We start from the raw sequence: 23815 nt of genomic DNA on the forward strand, positions 1-23815 counted from the left end.
GCGCTGCACACGTGGCAAATTGGCTTGTTTCCTGCCATCTTGTCTTCCTGCAAATTGGTAAATTAAGTTTCTCGGCTGGAGCATTAGAACAGTTAAGTTTGCTTTCTCGGCTCCTTCAAATTATTGGCTTCACTGAACGAGAGATGGCTGTATATTCTGCGTTTGGTCTGATTCACTTTGTGGATTGTTTATTTACAGAGTATACAGCGGATGTTAGTGGAGCTGAATGTTGGAGCAATAAGAAAAAAATGTAAAAGAAGCATTAAAAAATATGTATTCCAGATCCTAGAGCAACAAAAACATTAATTTATAAAGCGACTCCTTGATCCTAAAATACACATTTTATATAAATAATGGTTATTTTGAAAAATAAAGTGTCATTTCGAGACAAAATCATTTTGCAAAGAACTGAACACTTAGTACATTAGGTCTAGACAACAATAGTGCCATAAAATACACCTGCAATTTCACTGTGTCAACAAAGTCAGTGGAGCAGTTCCATCATTTTCTTTCGAGGCGGGGTGGGGGGGACAAGTAAGTCGTTTTCATAATCTTAGGGAAGATTTTAAAAATACAGATGTAATATTTACTCAATCGTAGAATGGATTTCCCCTTTCCCGTTTCCCTTTTACCAGCATGGCTGTCTGTTTTGTTCCTGAAATGATCCAGCTGCCGTAGTCAAACCGCAGCCGTCACTGGGTTGGCTAAGGGTTTTTTATTTCTAAGTGCTGATGTGTCGCAGACAGTTTGGCTCTACAAGGGCCTGTTATACGCCGATTAAAGAGAGGGAAGGACTGCTCCCGCAGGACGGCCTTGTACATTTACCCTGACCACAAAAAGGTCTAACGTTTACGCCCCGGTGCTGACATGACCTTCAAACAAGGTCCCTCTGCTGCCTGGGTGGATACTGGAACTGTCTGGAGGAGACCTGCAGTGAAACCAACAGACAGACAGGAAGAAATCATATCTTTTATATCAGAAATTACCTGACTGACATATCCTGTGTAGTTAGAAGATATGGCTTTTATTGGGAAGTACAGGAAAGGGTAGTTATTTCTCACACTTATATGACGAAATGTGATTGTGATTTTCGAGAAGCTTTTGTCAGTTTCACTGAATGTTGGAACATGATATAAGAAAGGATCTTTTCTCCATTAAAACCGCCTACATTGAACAAACTGACAAAAACAAAGGGCCACTAAATAATTCAGATCCAAGTCACCCATCATCTATTGGTGGGAGACAAACATATCACTTGCTATTGTTTTTATTAATGAGAGTACAGACAGATTCACAAGTGATCCCCTTGTCTTTGCTAGAGCAGTGATCTGTTTGTTATGAGATTCGATATTGAGTTCTCCTTAATATGAAGAGTTGGGATCTCTTTGTAACGACCAAGTGGTCTCTTTCAGCTGCAGGGCTCTGGTGTATGGAGAGACGATCTGTCACTTCAGTCTGAGACTGACTGCTGACCACATAGCCTGCAGCACAGCAGCAGGGAGCACAATGAAAGCAGCACACTATCACCTGACAGCTAATTAGGGATCACTCCCCTGGAAAGGAATACATTCTCTTTGAGGGAATGGGAGAAAGAAAGCAAGAGGTCGCTGAAATCCGTGTGATGTGTCTGTCAAAGCCACAAGCCACCTGTGCTTTCCAAAAGCGATTCTTTGATAAGTTCGGTCATCGTTGTAGTACATTGTAATCGGTGGTAAAAATCAAACAAAACGACATTGATTCAAATATGAACTCTTTGGTTTTTCTCTTTTGTCCCCACAGGGGTAGAATAAGAACCTCGTATCACAACCTTCATGCAGTGCATTTTAAATCTACCAGTTCAGCAACACAGCTTGTCCCCAACTGTGTATGCCAATGTGCCCACGTGTGTGTGCAATGTGTGTGTGCACATTTATGACCATGCAGCAGTGTGAGTCTATGGTTTATACTGGAGACCAGGGATTTCTTTGAGAACACATTTGTAACCATTAGTTGAGTGTAGGATTTCATGTGCAGAGTGCATCCTCTGGACTGGTGTCAGAGTTTTTGCGAGGCTCTGTGGCAGCCTCTCTGAGAGGGACAGTGCTGAGAGGAGGAGGAGGAGGAGAAGGAGGAGGAGGTGGTAGTGGTGGTTGAGGAGGGGGTGCACTGGAGCCTCTGCGTCCCACCAACAATGCATCACGGCAGGCTGAGTGTAATCTGAGCACCCCCTCTGGCCCTGGTGTGGCCTGCCACAGCACACTCCCTCTTGGCCCCCTTTGCACCCCCAAGATGCTTTTAAAGGGATTTGGCCAGCTAGAAAACAGCTCTTCAAAAGAATTGTCGTCACATTAGAAAGTAATTAGATGGGCCTGAGGCCAAGGATTCCCTGACCTGACTAATTCTGCAGCCCTAAACAATCCGTCTAGGTGCTAGGCGGCTGGTGAGGCACGTTCTTGGTGTACTGGGGAGGGGGTATTCTGGCAGAGGAGATTCCCATGGTCCTGCAGGTGAACAAACCCTACAGAGGTCATCAGGAAAGGTTACTGGGTAATCCATCTGAGTAATGGTCTGCAGGTAGATTCAAAAGATGCCTAATAGAGGTACAGTTAACTGTAGAACTAAACTATAGTCAAGATGTAAGGAAACAGGACTCATTATATTTCCTGTGGCAGAATGACTGTGACTAAAGACACTACACTAGTGTGCAATGATGAATCATATTGATTGATGGGCTCTAAATTTGTAGATACTCTGATGGCATATAGCTCAGCCGACTTTCAGATGTGTGTGATCCAGGAGTCTAACATGGATGCAGTCTGCCACATCGCTTTTGCAGATCAATGCAGAAAAACCATTTCAGCACTTGGCCACCTGTTCTTCCAAGCCTGCAGGGCCCACTGAGCACAACCTCTCCTCTCACTATTAGGCACACTAATCTGATTGGGAAAAGGATGGAGGTGGGGAGGGGCAGAAACTTACAAACCACATGCTGCAGGGTAGGACTCGACACCGCCAGTCCTCTCCTTCACTGCCTCTGATGGTTTAAGAGCTGGTATGGCCTTCAGCATTATCAGGCTAACACACAGTGGGAGGTTATGTGAACGAGACAAAGAGAAAACGTGTGATTCCCAATGGAATACACAAACAACATTGGTTTGAACCGATTTTAACGTCCTTAGTGGTGATAATGTCATATGATATTTTCATCTAAGATAAGATTTACAACTCGTAACCTTTTGCATGCATAATGACTATGTCACATCTTTAGCAACGTGTACTAATCTAATTAGTGTGGGAAAAAGACTCCCTTCAAAGCCATCATACTGATGTGGTAAGACATTGGAAAGTGGGAAGGAAAACATACACTTAAACCAGCAGGACCCCGAAATGGCACTGAGCAATTGGCCAATTAGGAAGTGGTCCATCATGTCAAACTTATTTGCAAAGGGAAGGCTTAACCCTTAGGGTTCGAAGGTCGGGATCAAAGGGGGTCCCCCATGGGACTGCACAGAGATCCTTGAAGAAACGCTGATCCCAAGCTTTTGTAAAGGAATCTTCGAATTACAATAAATCTCCACTGCAAGGTAAAGACAGGAGTGCTTGGTACAGTGGCTATATGATAGCTCCCACCTGAGGGCCTGCAGGTAGCCTATAGATGTCTGTATAGAAGACTGATAGGAGATAGTGGTTGCCACTAGGGTAGTGGCCTCTCATTTGCCCAGGTCAGAACCTCAGAGAGGGATCACAGCTTTGGCGGCTCAGGCTGACCAGCACCTCTGAGCCTTTATAGCCTCCGGTGCGTAACCGGGTCTTTGACCTTGCCCACAGATTAGTATCAGTATCAGTATTAGTACTGGATTTACTTCTTCTATTCTTAGCTTTTCCTTCTTTTATTGTCTTGTTTTCTCACAAAGACGTGTCACGGTTGGATTCCTCTGAATGGAGCACGCTCTTTCAATTGAGATTTTAGCCCTCTACTATGAACTTTTCTGATTAGTTTGATCATTCTGATGTCTTTGGTTTGTTTGCAATACTTATATAATAAATAATAATAACGCAATACTAGTGCTGGGTGATGGTTTTGAAATTTCCGCAAACCAACTTTTAAAATTGTGTTCCTGACAATCAGCTGTCAAATAATAATCGAGTGCCAAATGGTCTAATTACACCTGAAATCCTAAACAATTAGACATGTTGTTCCTTTGAGAGGACACTAGCACTAGTGTATACACATTCAGTATTCAACATGACACTGATGCCTAAGCTGAAACAATGTCCACTGATTTGGATGAGAGTTAGTATACAGTGAGACTGTTACATGAACTCTCTCCCTGCACACTTTCATGGCGCCCATGAGAGGACAACATGGTGGTACCGTGTTTTCTCTATACGTATTGAATCTCGCTTGCAGAACAACCTTCTTTGTTCCCGCTCCAAGGCAAGCTGTATGACACTCTCTGTGCTTCTCATGCGGGCTCTACTGTCAGCTTAGGGGGGAGGAGAGAGGAAAACGAGGGCAGAGTAGTAGTTTGTTCTTCCTGCAATTAGCATTCACGGTTAGCTAAGCAGAACTAATGCAGCGAATCTTTGAGTCTCACGTTACCTGTCCTCCACAGCCAGAGTACCTGCAGGCCAGATTAAACTGTAGCGAGATGACAAACCACCGATGTATCCGTTACAAGCCTTTTATTATCAGCAATGTTATTGGTAATTCCATTTGAATGGCCGCGACAAAAACTTTGCATGGGCTCAGGAGGACTTAAAAATAACAGGATACCGCATGGGTGTGGGCAATGTGCAAGTGATACTGTAATTTTGAAAACAAACTGAGTGAGAATTACGCCGCTGTCGGTGTGGCATTGTTTGGCAGCACTGACGGGAGGCGTAACTCCCAGCGGCACATTTTGATCTGACCTGTTTTAAGTGACGGGCTTCCCATGACAACAGTTAGCGCTGTCACATGTCAACACAAGAGGCATCTGCCCTCAAGCATCCCATTCTCATTGACTTCATTCATATTTCATGCCGTAACAGCTTTAAAAAAAAAAAATTCAACCAATAAAAGGTCGTCCTTACTCAAATGTTCTGTGCATCTGTTTCAAATCAAACTTTTGTGTCTTGCAGGGTCATCTCCCGTATGTTCTTTAGCATCGAGGTCAATGCTGAATGATCTCATGGCTCCCTTTTCAACTGGGGCCGGATCAGGATATGGGCTCACCGTGTCACCATTATGGGATGTGGATGAAACGCCAATGATCTTGTGAGTCTTAAGTGTCACCACAACGTGGCCACTTAGCAGACCTTGTCACGTAGTTCCAAGAAAACACTGCAATGTCATTTTCAGCTCCAGGATTTAGGGTTCTTATTGGCGATTCTTTGTTTGGAGTTAAAAATTCACAATTGGAATACATATTACGAATAGATGAGTCAAACGAAATAGTACTGCAGCTGTAATTTGTGTTGTAAGAACTGTCAAAAATCAATGTTCCAGGCTAATTCTCTTTCCTATTTTTCTGTTAATTTGCTGTGTTTACACTCAGCTAATCATTATCAGTTCTCTGAAGTGTTGTCTTATCAGTTACAAACAGGTACAAGCAGCGCAAGTGCTCCCAATTGATCCACTAAAGACTCCCACTGTGATGAGGCCACTGTCTAGTCACACAGAACCCAAGGAAGACACTGCTCCAAATCAATAAGTCTTCTCGTGACACTGGCTCTACTAAAGTCTGCACTTCTAGTAGCTCAACACTGTGGATGTGAGAGGCAGTCGAAGAAATCATTGAAATAGAAGTGATACAATACAGCTGCATTGATGAATTTATTCGCACAAGTTGTTTTCAAGAGATTTGAAACCAGCTGTAACTGCTGCAAATATAATTTAAGTACATTTGAAAATGGGCTTCATCCTGACCTTGTGGAAATGATCTTCACTCCTTGGGAAGAAACCATAGTTTTTGTTAGTCTTTTTCCTAAATATGTCTGTTGCTTGGCTGATCCACACTGCAATGCAGTTAGTCCATTCTAGTGGGACTACAATTTTGATTTAAAAAATAAAAAGCAATAGTGGTTGCAATCAATGCTCAGTAATATCTGAAAAAAGGTTAAGGCATATTCTACCAAATGGTAAGAGGCACTTTCATTAAATTAATGTTGTATATCTGTGTTTAACATACATGGTTTCAGCAGAAAATTGATAATGTTGGTGGACAGCCATGCTCAGAAAACCGAAGCTATTACAGGGAAATCTCATGGCATCGTTTGGATTAAAAAATAAATAATCACATTTCACTGGAGGGCTTTTATTGCCTGGTGGACACAGTCTGCATTTGACTTAGTTTAAATAAAGCCAAACTGAATTGTCTTAACTAAACAGACATTTTTTGACAGTTAATAAACTAAAAGTATTACATGAATATGTTTCAGCTTTAAATCAAGACTGAGGTAAAAGTCCAAGTGTTTCCATCTCTCACTTTAAAATTACTGTTTGTATCACCCTGTATCCTTGTTGAACCACAGCTACTTGCCTCTACTTGATGTCCAATCTAAATAAACAAGATTGTAATATAATAAAGGACCCATAGTCCCTACTTATACTGTACTTATTGAGTGGAACATTGAGATTTATATAACTCCTCTCAATGAGAGAGAAAGAGAGAAAAGGAGAGAAAGAGAGTTTCTCTGTGAGTACGAGGGGGGTTTAAGGTTACTGACTAATTTCCCAGTCGTTACCTGCAGACAGCAGCACATCCGGTCTCCTCTGTGTTTTTCAACTGGGAACAGTACAATCTGTTATACTGTAGTGATCATCAGCTCTTCCTCGACCAATGATTACCAGTAATTACCTGTTTTTCTCTCTCTCCCTCCATCCATCCATCCCTCCTCCCCTTTCTCTCTCTCTTCCCCTTTCTCCCTTGAGCTATTACCCTAACTGGCTGTTGTGGAGCAAAGAGGAGGTGTGTAGAGAACAAGGCAGGCTTTTATGGACTCCCCACCAGCGCCACTCCACACCGCTCCATTTTGAAATTATCGGGTCCCCTTGCTTTTGAAGTCTCTGTAAGCGTACCCTCCTATTTACGAGATGGCTATGTACTTAAAGGTCACAGATTGATCAAGAGGTCCTAAAGATGGCCTTTTTCCCTGAAAGCACCGCAATACTGTGGCTTCTACAGGCCACATCTGTGGGAGACAGAGGGAAAATAAAATGCATCACTCCCCCAAAGTCAGGCATATTCAGACTTTAATGTACAATTCCATTTACCCTGGAAAATGCCACAATTGAGTATGGAATCCACAATGAGCACAGCAATTTATCAGTGCTTTTTTGTCCATTTCCCGTGGCTGAGGCTTAAGCATATTTTACTTTGTGATTACCCACAGGTCATTTTATAAATGTGTCAGACTCTAACTTTAGTTGAACATGAGACCTTCGCTACATTGTTTTGTCCATTTAAAAAAAATACATTTGACACATACAAAACAGCAGCAGCCATATTTTAAAATGACAACAACCATGCAGAATACTGAAGCCCTGATGAGCTATCAGTTCAGTTTTTAAAGCGATGGATGACTGCAGGTGATCATGAAGGCCAAACTACATGCGTAGAGACTCATTTGTGCATATTTATGTATACAAATACAAATAAAATCTCAATAGATTTTTTCCCTAAAGAAACAAAAAGACTACGTCTGTTTGTTCTATGATCTTTATTTATTCTACTATTAAGGTTATGTTTGTATTTTTATTAATAGATTTAGCTGATCAGCGAATACAATGTGATTGCATAGAATAAAATGATGAATGTTTAGAATTTTGTTGTTATCGTAAGAAAAATTAAAATGTTTTTTTTTGTATGTTGACACAGCTATACATTTGTTTTAAAATATTATTTCTATAGTTAGACCATGAGGGTTTCCTGATTACATATATTCCAAAAATCCTCAGTATACAAAACCCTTTGATCGTGTTCTTTAATCCAGGGATAAGATTTGTATTGTTGTAGTACTACCTCTTTCGACTGCATATTAAAACTTTTCTTAGACAATACAATCTACTGAACTCAATAAGAGAAACTCGCCTTTTCTCATCACAAGCATAAAATAAAACCTACTAATTTATTTAAATGTTAATTGTTTATTTTGCCAATATAGGCTACAGTGTCTTTAGATTTCACTGAATCTAGTTCACAATACGACATCACATTTGTAAAGCATTATTCAAAACATCATACCAACATATTAGGTATTTCTTATGTTAATATACAGTATATATATATATATATATATATATATATATATATATATATATATATATATAAATGTTGTTAAATGATATTGTGTGTAAAATGTTCTGGTTATAATGACAATCTAGAGAGTTTTTTATTCATATTGTTTACACAAAGTGTGTAAATATGACGACACGTGGCTGTTTATCATTTAATTCCAACACAGTTTTAAATATTAATCATACTGATGGGCTAAGAGAAAGAGCCTTTATTTAGTTGGATGTTTGTGTAACTAATGCAATTCCCTGAATCAAAATGTTCAGACTCACTCACTCAAAGCACCAATGTGTCGGCGCCAAACAAAGCTGTACAAAAGCACGCCCGGTTCATTCATCAGAGGGTCCCAAACTAAACTCACTCCGTTATTATTACTGATAGTCAGAGCCATCAGCCTGTTTTATTTATTAGACAACTGGGGATGAATGGCAGACGGCCAGGTGGTGTATGCAATGACAATTTGACCCTTTTTGTAAAATATGCTGTGAATGAACACCGGGCCGGGCAACTTGGCAGCAGCGCAGACTTTGAAATTGTATTGATTGCATCACTCGCCAATAATATGAAGCATGTCACATTTGACATCACTATAAGTCGAGGGATCAGAGCGCCCAGGACTAATGAAACTGTTTTGAGGTGGGGGAGAAGAGAGACGGATGTTGTTTTCTACAACATTAACCTTGCAAATGGCTGCCAGAGAGCAGTGATGCCTCACGCCACTCACACACTCACACACTCACACGCACGCACGCACACACACACAAACACACTCACACACACGCACACGCACACAATACACGCACACACACGCACACACATGCCTGGCTGTCCAGTCTGGCAACTTCCTGATGGTTGACATTAACACCAAGCTAAACATCTCAAACCATTAAAAATACCTGTACTCGATGCAGGGAGCTAAGATGAAGTAATATATTTACAAGTAAATGAAAGTCTTATTAGCATCACAACAGCGCTCGTGGCAAAAACACTGGGTGATTTGAAAAGTGTCCCCTCCTGTCTGCTCGTGGGGATGACAGATGAGGTGAGGACGATGTAAAGGGATTGGTGTGGAGCAGGGGTTGGGTTGGGGTGTTGGGAGCGAGAGTTAAATCTCTCCAAAATGAGTAATCATACATAATAATATCCTCATGTGTCTTGATAAGAGCAAACCCAGAACAAGCCGACAGCATCCGTCAGCATGGTCTATGAAAACTCACTAACAACGTTATGGATCCTGAAGGCAGCTATTTGCCCCGGCAAATATGCTCCGTGAACCTCTAATTTGGCAGCTATATCTTCTTTAACGACACCATTACCAGTGGCTATCACCATAACCGCATCCACAGCAACGATCCTCACAAAACCCATAATGTGAAACCACGTTAAGATGGCTCCCGTGGACTCGTGTTGGAGCGCTGTTGTGCTGTTACGCCCATGAACAGGCTACAAACCCACAAAACCACAGCCGTTAAATGCTCTCTGCAGACTACATTAGCTATCTGGTATTGTTTTAACTGGAAAGTAATTAACTCACTTGGTCAATAGGTGGGATGGTGAGCCAGTCTGCGAGGTGTTTATAGGTCCCAGGAGTCATGATGGGGGTGAGAGGGCACGACAGAGCCCATCTATCCAAACCCAATGATCTGACAGATCCTCCACTAAAGGCTCAGACTCATATAAATTATTGATAAAAGAGATCTTATTAAAAAAATAATGCCGTCACCCATAACTACAGATATCGCCCATGTATGCTTCGTACTTGTTTGAGAGTACGTGTTTGAATGCGCACAACTGTGTAGGTGTGTGTTAATCAGACACGCTGAATGTGCTCCCTTTTTATTTTCTAACATACTGTGCAAAAAGGCACACTGCCGCGGATCAGTAAATGGCTCCCTTTGCTAATCATCTCTGCTGTAGCAACGGAAAAAAGGGAGAGATAAATGTTTGAGTGGAGAGGTTGAGGGCGTCTCTTTCAGACCTGCCCCTACTGTCTGCGAATAAAAGCCTGAAAAGGAACCACAACGACAGGCTAGAAGTGAGTCCAACTGGGCTTTGAAAACGCTGCCTCTTCTCCGGGCCTTGGTGCTAATGCATCTGACTCAAAGGCTTTAAGCCGGCGAGAGGGAGGGAGGGAGAGAGAGAGAGATAAAGAGAGAGAGGTGGGAAGAAAGAGAAAGAAAGAGAAAAGGGTAGAGAGACAGAGAACTGGTGCTACAGAGGACAAAGAGCTCCAAGGTGTGCACTCGGTATTCAGTAATTGGTAAAAGAAGCTTCATTTCTTACAGTGATTTCCTGTCTTTTTACCGTCTCTTACAATCCTGATGCTTTTAATAGGGGTATGAGTAGGGGCCATTCTGTGCGCCCACAGCCCCCTCTACTCCCAACTCCCTTCGAACACCAACCTGTCTGGCTGCTCAGCCTGACCACCCCTCCCGTCTCCTTCTCCGCACACAAAAAAAAAAAGAAAGAAAGCATTAACCATATTCTTTCTGTCTTTCTCTCTCTTTGAATACCTCAAACCCCTTTAGCTTTAATCATTTCTGGATCAGGCTCAGTCCAAATAAGCCAAGCCATTTTCTGCACTCAATTACTCCCTTAACAGCATCAAAAAGAGAAAGGATTCAGGTATAGTGAGGAGAGAAAGAGGTGAGAGGGAGAAAATTGTGAAGCATCTTCATCTGCCGAAATGCTTTGAATGCTTTGAAAGGCTTTCTTTTTTAATGAAAACCAGTAATAAGAGATGGTTCTGACTATAACAAAATGTTTACTGTCTGTTCGCTAGCTGTGAGCTCCACACTCTCCCCAGATAAATTGTTGAAGAGAGAGGGGGAATAAAGGCTTGAAGAAATGGGCATCCAAATTACTACATTTCCACCGAATCCTGCTTTCATTACCAAGGAAAATATATCTGAAGGTACTTCACTCAGAAAGGTATTTTAATAATACATTACTTTTCTCATAACTACTCTTAACCTTTAGATACATGTATTTTAGATGAATGCTGCTGTCACGGCTTGGTGTTCAGATAATGAGACATCCAACCCATATTTACTGTTGTCTGCCTGAGCTACAGGAGGTTTCAGACATTGTACCAGCCTATGTGGCTATACTGTATATATATACTATATATATATATATATATATATATATATATATATATATATATATATATATATATATATATATATATATATATATATATGGCTGTATATATACTATATATATATATAGCCACAGTCCAAACTGCAAATATTCTCTGATGGGCCTGCTTAAGGGTACAGCTTCATCCAACGCTTCTGGGTATTTCATAAAATGTATGCAGGAAGTGCATCTAAATAGGTTGCTCTTTTTCATAAAGTAGCACTCAATCCATAAGCACGGGCTCCGGGCATCAAAATGCTGCCCTGTTTTTCCTCATTGCCCAAATTGCCCACATTGTTCTAAACGCCCGCCAGTAGATACAAATCAAGTATGAAATGTGTGAACACCAACAGAGGTCAATAAAGCATGTCCACAGTAATATAATGTGATTTATTTTTTTCTCTGCAGCTCTTTCCATACGGGATTCTGCTGTGTGCACATTGCCGATGATTACACAAAAACTGCTGATGGTTAATCATAATGGCTCAGGGTGAGCACTTTACTTTGGTGCTCCCTCCTTCTCATACCCTGCGCTCATTTTCCCCTAGCCGATGGTCAGTCAGGTCAACGTGACACACATGCATCCCAAAACGCCATCCACAGAGTGGAAGCCGCTGTTTGGATGCCTCACCAAAGAGCCTCTACTGGCAGCGGTATAGTTTCTCTCCACAGTCTCTCATTATATCAGTAGTGCTACAGCAGGTGCAGGGGTCGAATACTGAGCGCAGGGTGGCCGCTTTTCTAGGGTCCTCAACAGAGAAATAATATCTTTGCCTGCCAGAGGAATACAAACAGTAAACAGAGAACGTAAACAGGTAGAACCTCTTGTATTGCAATCGATACTCAGGCCTGGACGACGGAAGGAACAATCTCATAAAGTGTCAACATATTCAGTTTGAAGCTTTCATGCTCTGCTTAGCTGGATCTCCGAGTACCTTGTTCATGCCAAAAGTTCAGTGTAATCAGAGAACTTTGCTATCTCCCGTTTGATTTGTTGTTGTGCACTTTTATGAAATCTGATTCGGGAAAATGTGTGCTTGTTGCAAAAAAAAGTCCTGATGATATTCTTAACCTAATGACGTCAAATTACGAAAAAAGACTCTTGGCATCAAAGCGGGCAAAGATAAGTTATGCATTCGGGGTGTGAAAAGAGAGAGGTCTCTGCAATGTCTCTGCAAAGCACATTTTATAAAATACTCAAAATTATAGCTCTGCTTGTTGCCAAGATGATCATTTATAGCACAGGAACAAAGAGGCCAGCTACATATGATGTTAATTAAATCTAGATGCCTTTTAATGCATTTAAACACCCACTTTATATTTTCCACTTTGCCTCTGTCCACAACACAATTTTACTCTCCCCTTATTATGCTCTTTAAAGAAGACAATCCAGGGCCAAATATATATTTGCAGAAAAGAACACAAGCTTTGACTCTTAATGGGCACGTTAGCTCAGAAAAGTCGCTAATGGAGATGCTAATTATCACAAGCTTGGAAGGCCTCACAAAGGGAGTGGATCAATATGTGACGCGTGCTCCAGTCATTCATAGATGTTGGATGATGACATTCGCTCGGAACACGGCACTAGACAAGAGTGCATTGTAGGTGTGGGATGGAGGGAGGGGACAGGGAGGGCGAGGACCAAGAGTGTTTGGCTCTTTCATTCCCCATGCGTGGTGGCTCAAAGAGAATACCTAGTGCTTTCATAAAGGCAGACAACAGGCGACGGAAGAGCAATGTGTGCTGGTGGATAAAGGAAAACAGGAGAGCCTATGTCTCATTGAGTCTGGTTGTGCTCGGAGGTTAACAGGTACTGAGGTGAAGTGCTGGGGAGATTTAGGGTTAGGGTTAGGAGCAGAATTGTAATTTCTCATAAGCTACATTCCTAATTGAAAATACAACTTGGTAAGGGTGATCAGTGATGGACTCCAGAAGATGTCTACCCTACTGGGCATCTGACAGAATTCTGCATCGATCAGATGTGAATGAAATATAGAAGAAAGGTACTCCACGAATACCAAAACACAGTGGTTTGTATAACTATGTAAGTTATCAAAGTGAAAATAATGTTGTCCTCCATGTCAACAACTGTCAGATAAACAGTGGGACGACTGCATTCAAGTAACAAAGTAACCATGAATTTGAAATTTGCCAACACAATGTGTTGCCGGATGACGTAGCATTTTATTACAGCAAAAGCTTGGCGAGGTTAAACTTTTTGACAGACGACCCTGTGCTTTTTTTGTGTGGGCCACATTTTTCATAATGGAGGTCTAAATACCAGGTGAAATGGAAAATATTTGAGTGGTGTACAGTTACAAGACGGATGTATATCAAATTCTTCCCATTTGATTGGACCGCTAAAAAGTGGGCGGGCTTACAATGTAGCACTAGAAAGCGGAAGCTACAGTGGACTGTGGATCCACACACACCTCCCTTCTCGCTAGTTGCAGATTGAATGATGGATGGACGTCATGATATTAATGGTTGTCGCAAATTGCACTGTAACTGCTTGACCTGCACATCCTGCACATCCACTTGACCACGTGTATTTGAGTTTTCATCTGGTCATTGCAAAAAAAACCTTGAATTTGAACCAAACTATATGCAAACTACAGTATTTAATAACATTGTTTCAGAACATTCAAGTCCAGAGAAGCTTTTTTCCCACATCAGCTTGACTGTACGTTATGTAGTTGACCTCAACAGAACAAAGCTTGCTGGATAATTTTGTACCATTGTAATCTGTAATACTAGTCTCAAAACCAGATCCTTAGTAGGTGTGGCAAGGGCATAATGCCAAAACAGGCAAGTGAACATTCAAACTAAAACATCTGAACAGGTAACAGGATCCCCCACAACTTTGGGGGTAATTTGGACACAGTGTGGCACACTTTCTTTGGTGCAATATCCTGCTTTGGAACCCTCCTCCTTCCTTCTCCTCCCCGGAGAGACCCATTGATCCGCTGTCTGGTGAGCCCTGTGTCTCCAGTATCAGGATAATTCCAGGAGGGATTGGTTTTCCCTTGTTACCTTGTAGTTGGGAGCCCTGTTCCTGCCCCTTCCTAATTCTCCCCGCCTTAACTTCCCAATGGCACTGGGCACGACCGGCAGACAAGGGGGTCTTTGTCCCCTGTTTGAGGCAGGAAATGGAAGAGATGTAGCTGAAAGGTCTGAAGATGCTTCTCTTCCTCTATTAACAACATTAATTTAAAAAAACATCTATTTAACAGCTACATACTATCAAGGCCCGCCATTGTATATGTCAATATATTCAATCAAACTTCAATCAAACACGTGAGTCACATCATTGATGTTTTGGGAGATTTAAAGTGCTACAATCCTCAATTAATGACATCCACTGTGACCACCACACATCATAAAGCACCTTCATCCAAATAAGATCGATTATGAGAAGAAAACATCTCTCGAGATAACTTGTTATATTTTCTGATTTTACAAGCTATTCATTGCTTTCACTGTGCATTGCTCCATCCGATCCCAAACAAACAGGTGCACACAACACAACAGATGAGATGCTGATTGATTTCAACCTAGTTTCCGTCATATACTGAATTATAATGCTATGGCATTTGAAACATATGTCTGGTTAATATAGCAGGGCTTTTGTGACCTGTATAATTAAAACACAATAACCCCCCCCAAAAAAGATTCTATTGCTTTGCAGAAATACATTTTATTTCCCCTTCTCCTAACCCTGTTAAACCGTTGCATGTTTGTGCAAAAACAGGGCAATCATGTCCTGAAGAAATGGTGCACTATTCACCAAAATGAGAATTTAGGCTGTGTGTGACACTGGACATCTCTTTCATTTGGCCCGCCTTCCCTCTTGCCCTGAAATAATGCCACAAGAGCGGCCTCGACAAAAGTTTCCAGCACACAGGCAATTCTTATTATCCTTTCATTGTCCGTGCCGGACAAGACAAACAAGCAAACAAAGACTCGAGAGGGCATCATTTAATTTCCATATAGATGAAAAGTGTGCAATGAAATAAGCAAGTGTCCATTTGTACACAAGGCACAATGGTTTTCATCTCCATGCTTCAGTATTGTTCGAAGTGCTCTATGAATTACCTGAACAAAACACTCGATAGGATGATATTCACTGCATTGTAATTCTAAAAGGGTACTAATAGATTTTGCCAGTGTCCGAGCACTTGAGACATGAAAGAGGTTAAAGCAACCTAAGAACTGAGATGATAGTGTCCCTCTTCAGTCTTCTTCACACAAGATGTCATTATTATCACTTACCCACACTTGGAACCACATCCGATTCCTTTTGGGAGTTTGTAATGCTAAATGAGCAACCTCGGAGGGATTCTGTTTGGCGCATGAAATCGCTTTGTTTATGCTCTTTTAGCATTCACAATCTCTTTTAGCATTCACAATCTACCTTCATGAAATTTCGTGGGCATACGGCATATGACAATATATGTCGCCCGGGATGAGGCGAGCAACACTCGGAGGAGCAGTTTGTCAGTAAAATGAGTTGAGCTAGTCCACATTAAACATGATCACGCCCACTAAGGGACAGATTGTTATGAACGGAGATGACATGTGGGTGGTCGTGGCACACTAGCAGTTGAATAAAATCGTGCATAAACTGCTTTTGTAGTTTTAAGAATACTAAACCACAAACTAGGGATGGGTATCACATTCAGGTTGTATCTTTTTTATTAATTAATTAAGAAAATAATTGACATTGGTTTATTATTCTTGTATGTAAACAAAGTCTTTCTTGAGCAATGATACAAAAAGTTCCAAAATCTTTAAACAACATTCACATCTAAAGAATAAGCTAAGTGGTTAGCTTTCATTTATTAGCCTATTGTTATTAGCAAACTCTGTATGGCATCGCTAACTTTACCTGCAGTGGAAGAGGATGGCAGAATTGTTAACTTGGGACCTTATCAATACTCTGGGTTTTACTAAGTTAGAACCGATTCCCGTTTAGAAATCTTTTTTGGGGGGACACCCCTGCCCAAAACAGTCAGTCCAATGTTTTCTTCCGCTTTCTCCTTTGACGGACAAAGGACAGTCTAAGATATTCTTGGCAGGATAGTCTCATGCATGTTAGGCTTTATGTTATTTTTTTCAATATACCAGGGTAATCAAAAACAGCGATCCTCATCCTAACCCATGAATACAGATGCCCCTGTATTCATTTGATATATTATAGTGCTGCAAATGCACCAACCGGCAGCTGAGATCTTTTCCAACCCCTAACCAAGTTGTTTAAGTGCCTAAACCAAACCATACCTTAACCGAACTTAGCTGATTATACAACAAATAGATTTGGCCAACAGTGATTTGTAACGGTTTTGGCAGGCATGGCAGATGATGTTGTCCTGGTGGTGCTAGATCAGAAAAAGCATGCATGGGTTGTTCTAAAGGGTGATTACGAAGATAGCGTTTAATTTGGAGGATGTTGTCTGACACACATCTCCTGAATTCCTTATCTTGTAGTACAAACAGTAAATATGGTGGTAAGAATTATATAAATACAATTGTTATAGCAGGTTCAATATGGAAGACGATGATTTATGATGATTTATGTTTGATTTATGTCTGTGTTTTTCTGTCCTTTTCTGATTGTTCGTATAGTTGGTTGTTATGTTATTTGTTGTTGTCTAGTAATATGAGGTAATATGTAACTTGTAAAGACTTAAAAATAAAATGATTGAAAAAAAAGCTCAGCAAAGTCGCAAAAAAAAGAGTAAAAAAACAGTAAATATGGAAGTCTGCAACCACATCAATTTAACTAAAAACATTGGTGTAAATCTTTATGATTACATTACTCAATCATAAGGAAAGGACAGACTAAATTAGGCGAAAGGTCTCATTCATCTGAAAAATATTCAGATTACAGGAATCTATACGAGGCTCGGATAGATGCAACGTTTAAGGTTTATATTCCTTTGATCTGGCTACCCCAGTTCTTTACCAAACCTCTCAAGACCAGTTTCCAGGCTTACAGCATCTCTCATCTTATGATGAAAAAGCTTGTGCGGTACACACAGCTCAACAATATTTTACTCCCAGGTTCCAGGTCCCATTTGAAGAGATCACATCAGGATATGAAAGCGTTCTTGTTTTCCTTATATCCAACCCCACTCATGTTTGCCTGAAGCGTTGATCCTCTGATGGTGGTAAATGAGTTAGCGACAATCCAAGTCTTCGGTTAATGGAGTAGTGAGCTTTTAATGCTGCTCGAGTGGTTGTAACAAAGCACTGAAGAGACATAAAATGCAGAAATTGAAAAAAAACATAATATCTTAGACATGTTGGGTGATTAGAGATAAGCACAAACAACACATTTGCAAGATGTTCAGAACTGAAGAAAGCCCATGTGCGCTAGATCCATTACACCTGAACTTACTTCAGTTTTAGTATCCAACTGTTAACAGTTGTTCGTCAGTTGTCATGATTATTGTGGTAATGTCTAATTAAGCATCCTGGGATAAATGATGCTAATGTAACCGTTGAATAACTTTTCTCCTCTCATAAGAGGTTAGTTGTTTTAAATCTTGCCCAATTAGCACATTAAACACAAAGTGCTACAGAACCGAGCAACACTGGAGCAAATGAGCCCACCAATCTAATTGGGAATTAATGAATGCTTTAAAGTGCTATAGCAGCCATTGGAATTCTAATTCAAAACAAGAGAAAATTAATCACAATAATTTCTGAGAGAGAAAGTTAGCATTAACATAATTGAAGCAGAGAGGATAAAAAGGCCATGGCAGCGTTGTGGAGCTTGACTAATCAGTAATCCTCCATGGAGGAAATTGTTTGTTATTCCAATTAATTATCCACAGTACTTAATCACCTAAATTGCAACTGAATTTTTTGTGTTGCTCCCATATCCCACATTTTGCTTTAGCTTCCATATCACAGAAGATGAACTGTCCAAGGGTGTTTGTTGGTGGGTGGGAAAGGGGTCACTAAACGGTTGCAAAGGGAGCAAAAAAAGAGTTAAAATATTGCTTCACTAGCTAGCTACTTTTCTCAATCGTTTCCCTTAGCTTCCCTTCTTAAAGACGTACTGCCACCCACCTTTGTATGGGGAAAGAGACCCCTTTTTACACACCTGGTTCATGAATAAATGGCGGAAAAATAATTTAATTTGAATTAATTGTCAGGTATACAGTCTCCTTTATGTCCTTTGTGTTTTACAGTCTCACTGCAGGTATGATAGTTCTGAACAAGCAGCAACATTTATCCTGGACATGATTGCATGATTGCAATGATGTTGAGAGAGAATGAATCTGTTGCTTTCAGAGCATCTGTTGCCAATGCAGGCACAATGGCATTAGCAGCAAAAAGCCATGGAACATTAACCGCTCCCAACAGAACTTCCAGATGGATTTTGTTCTAATGGCATCATTATACGCTAAATTAAAAGGCGGGTAAATGGAAGTGCAAAAATGTAAATGACTGCAAAAAAAATCTCTCAAGCTTGAGCTGTCTTTAGTGGAGGGCCGCCGACAGAGAGACTGGGAACCGAGCCATGCAATGAGTGTTAATCATACGCATATATAAAATAGTAATGAAGGAATGAATAGTACAGTAGGGTGGCAGTACACATTACACTCTGTTATGTTTAACGCACAAGCTGAGACTGAAATTGCTGCTTTGCAGATGATGCGTTCAGCTTACATCTCACTTGTCAACCTTTTAACTCTTTAAGTGATTTTAAAAAGCTAATTTGGTGACTATGAAATAATCTTAACCCGTATGTTGATTGCCATTCGCTTTTCTTCCTCATTGTTATGTATTGCTAAAAATCTTTCCAAATTCAAGCATTATTCTCTTTAAATAGATTTTTAAAAATGTTCTCCTTAATGAAACCTATTAAATATGAAAAGTATTGAAGCTGTGACCTTTTGGCACAAAATGAGCTCACTCGTCTGATAAAAATGACAAAATATGGTTCTAACGATTTTGACAAGTTATTAGGGCTATCGATGTTTGCCAAAAAGTAATATACATAAGGACAGACGTAGAATACATGTACAGTATGTTATCCTACATAGTGACATTACTTATGTTCGTAAAGGTCTTTCTGTTCAAGTATCAATGGTAAAAACTATACAACTCCAACAACAGAATCTTACAAATATACTTATTTCATATTTTGGAGGGGTAGAGTTGAGTAGAAAGTAATGTAAACACAAATCAGATATAAAGCAACATCCAGAGCCCAGGTTTAATATCCTTGAATGTTGCCTCTTGAGAGTAACTTTCTCCTCAGGAAGCCACAGAAACATGAATGCAACATGCAACTGTGAGCGCAGACTTGGGGTCACCTGGGGTCCTGACCCTGACTGAGACATTCTGACCTATGTCTGGGCCTCGACAGACACTCGTGGCCTTAACCTTTACCCCTTGACAAGCTGTTGTGTCCAAAGCCATCTATGAGCACCCTGCGTACGGTCTGCTCCTCTCCTGGGTCGATCAAACACAATGAACGAACATTAGCAAGGAAAGAACAAGATCATCTGCATATCGAGGTCACCACGTTGAATCTCATTTTATTATTTGGAGATTTTATCACCCTTCAGTTAAACACTTAATTAAAATTCAATAAATAGTGTAGATAGTCGTTTGAGCGACAATCACAGCAAGTAACACCTGTTTATACATTTCTCATGCTGTCACAGTAGTTTTTTGTTCAAATTGCTCTCGTAATTGAGGCTGTGTTTTACACCGGAGGTACAGAGTGTGTTGTATTGCTGTGGGATGGGGTCAGCACCACTCACTGTTGTGAAGAGGGATGAAAGAGAGGGAGTTTGAGCTGCTCCCCTCTGACCCGATAATTAAAAAGCAGATTCGCCAAAACGCTATTATCAAAACAACTCTCCTAAACCCATTCAACATGACTTATTTCCTGAACACATACCAGCTAATGTAACTGAGCAACCCTCTGGGTAATGATTGCTACTAGTGCTCATATTGTCTGCATTTAGCATGTTTTTTTTAAATGTTGTTATTGTGTGAGTAATTTTTTACTCTCCGTAACTGTGTACCTGCTATCATTTGCTCTTTATCGCCCCAAAGAGGCACATTTCAGTTTCAGGGTTTTCTCTGAACCCTGCATCACAACACCACTAACATGTATGTGAATTACAATTTCATGTAAAAGATCATGTTTTGAATGAATTTACCCGTATCTACATTCTGCTCATCATCCAATTTTTTTTTATGTCACTCCACCATGTTTGTCTGCCTTTACAAAAGCTTTATCAGAGAGTCCCAGCCATCTTGGTAATTGGACCCATTTATTTCAAAGGTACATTTAATGGTGGCTCTTATTTTTCAGCAGCATGCTGAGGATTAAAGTAGATCACAATGCCCCCTTTCTTATGGATCTATTTTCTTAATTTTAGAGGTGGTCAATTATTGAATTATTGTTACTTTTTCTTTCATCTGCAACATACAATACATTGTAAGGACCTCTTTAGTTAATGGTGGAGGTGGCAGTGGGTGTCCACGTACCTATGTGTGTTCACCTCCGGGTATACTGCAACCATGTGTATGAGCATGTCTGTTTTATGTGATTTGTAAATATGTGGTTTTCTTACTGTGTTATGCATTTTCAGTTTGTATCTTGCACATTTACTTGTGTGGGTATGTGTGCATCTGTGTGTGTTTGGAAGGGGATTTCCATATCTACTATTCACACTGCACAGCAGGGGGAGGGGGGGTTGTGCAAGACACCCCTCAATCCTTTTATTACACACCCAAAAACATCAAAAGCCATGTAAGCAACCAAGGTGAAGAGAAATTACTTTGTGTGTGATTTCTCTGCCTCTGACTCTCATGTCAGCTCTCCCCTTTATGTCAGTAATTGAGGGTGATTATTTTAACTGTGAAAAGGGTAGCAGGTAATAGAGGCTGATTAAATCCAATGGACAGCAGCCCAGACAGCCCTTAAGACACAGCCATATAATAATAGTGAGAGCCAGCATCACCTACACAGCCTGTCCACTCACCTTATTTTCCGTGACATGAGGCCAGAAGCAATTTAATGCATTTATTGTGGTGTTGGTCCCTATATTGACAGCTGTAAACAGTTGTGGTTAAATTGAATCTTGCAGCCGTGCCACGGTTCTCTATGGTAAAGCTTATGTTACAGTGAATGTGAGTGTATGAATGTGCTGGCATATTCTAAAATTAAAAGAATGCACGCACGCACACACACACACAGACACACACAGACACACACAGACACACACACACAGTGGAAATATATACTATCATTTGGCAACCACAGGCTGACACAACAGGGATTAGTGTCAACGCTGAGGTCTTTCTTTCAAAAAACCTAATATGAAAACTATTACAGCCAAGAAGCATGAACTCCTCATTTTTCATTTCAAAAGAAGACACCTTGTAATTTCAACTCAAGATATTCAGTTAAAAGGCTTGTTGGAACAAGTGCAATGCAGTCCATACTACTTGACCCAATATTATGAGAGCTGCTCATTATGTGCTAATTTGTTTATCTTACTCAGGGTACACGTTTACATGCAGATAATGGGAAATGTGTCATTTGTTCATTCATATACATGCTGCATTATGTGCCATAAAAATGTGATGTTTAAATTACTGACAGATGATTGATCATTGATCAATTTATTTTTTACATAAAGTTATCTTAGGTTTGAAATATGTAAGTGTTTTGTGTAAAATAAATAAATAATAATTCAATTTGATATGATGATGAATTTTTCAATGGAATCGTGATGAAACTATATATCGAGATACATTTGTGATACACAATTACATAGTCTAGTATTTAATTCACACAAGAGTATACACACAACCATGTGGTGATTACAATCTATACTATTTATTGAATTACAAGAAAACATGTTCTATCATTATACACCTATATTGTGACAGAATACTTTTGCCATATTGCCCAGCCCTATCGGAAAGATTTGATTTGGGGTCTTTCATAAGGTGAAACATTCATTATGTATTGTTGGTCACATGGCTAAAATCAAATGGCAATGTCCTATTAAAGTATTCAACATATAATCCCTCACATGGTTCAGTTTCTTTCCATGCATGAATTTCAAAAATCTAAAGCCTGAGTCGACAAAGTATTTTCTGAGTCCTCATTTATTAATATTTTACATCATGTTTTGTATCCTCTCGCAAAAGTTTGAGAACAAAAACTGTTAAAATTCGGTCATATGGCCTGGAGTGACTTCTGAAATGTGGGTGACTATTTATTTAGAAAAAATTAATTAAATCACATCTGCTGACTTTGGAGTGAATTCTAAATGTGATCTTTATTGATGGATGGGGCTGGTTGAACGGGCCACGAGCACAAAGAAGTCAGTCTGTTGGCGGTGGTTCCAAGGCTCATATAAATCACGTCTCCTCCATGCTATTAACTTTTGGAGCTATAGAGAGGTTAGGAGGGAGGCTGCTGCAGGAACATCCCCTACAGAGACCCTTGGTGGATGGGGGACTTTACATCCAAGTAAACAACTCTCCCTGCCCAGAGGGCAGCACCAACAATAGCCCATCCATTACAACGAGTAGAGAGAGAAAGAGGGTGGGAAACAAGGAAGGGAAAGAAACAACAAACATTTATTTACTGTCGCTGTTGTCACTTTTCTACCCTTTTTTTTCATGATTTACGATTGGCTCGGAGAAGCTTGAGGTGAATTGATTGGGTCAGGTGAATTTAAGAAAGAGGCATTGGTCCTGGTATGGAAGCAGCTCATAAGTAGAAATAGCTGTAATATACAAAAGAATGAGAGATTAAACTACATCATATTACGTGACAAAATGTGAAAAAAACACTTTGTCAAAAGCTTGCAGCATTAGGACACAATAAACAAAAGACAAGAAGGCACATAACAATATAACAATAGCCTTACCTAGAAAGTACAGACTGCATCACAAACACCTACTAAATGAGTATGAATGCCTTCATAACAACATCTAACCACAACTAGAATTAGAGAGAGTAAAATCCCGGATCTGAAATAAAGTTCTCTTTATTTGTGCAGACAAAAGCACAAAAGAATTCCTCAATCTAACACAAGTCTTCCCATTTATGACGGAGAGGCACCTGTCATCTCCCCGGCTCGTGTGAGCTATGAATTATGTCTCGGCTCCTGCGGGTTATGCGATAATGGGAGTCGGATTATTTTAACTACTGCTGTACACTAACCACCTCACCTGACAAAAGATACATTCACATTCCAGAAATGTCTCTAGATGTGCCACAACTTCTCCGGATAGCCATTACATGACAGATAATACTATCTGGTCGGAGAAATTAAAACGTTATTAAACAGCCACACACACACACATTAAGTTCAGACATGTACAGTATGTTATCCTACATAGTAACATTACTAATGTTTGCA

The sequence above is a fragment of the Cyclopterus lumpus genome, chromosome 15, assembly GCF_009769545.1.
Source record: "Cyclopterus lumpus isolate fCycLum1 chromosome 15, fCycLum1.pri, whole genome shotgun sequence".
In the NCBI taxonomy this organism is placed as follows: Eukaryota; Metazoa; Chordata; class Actinopteri; order Perciformes; family Cyclopteridae; genus Cyclopterus; species Cyclopterus lumpus.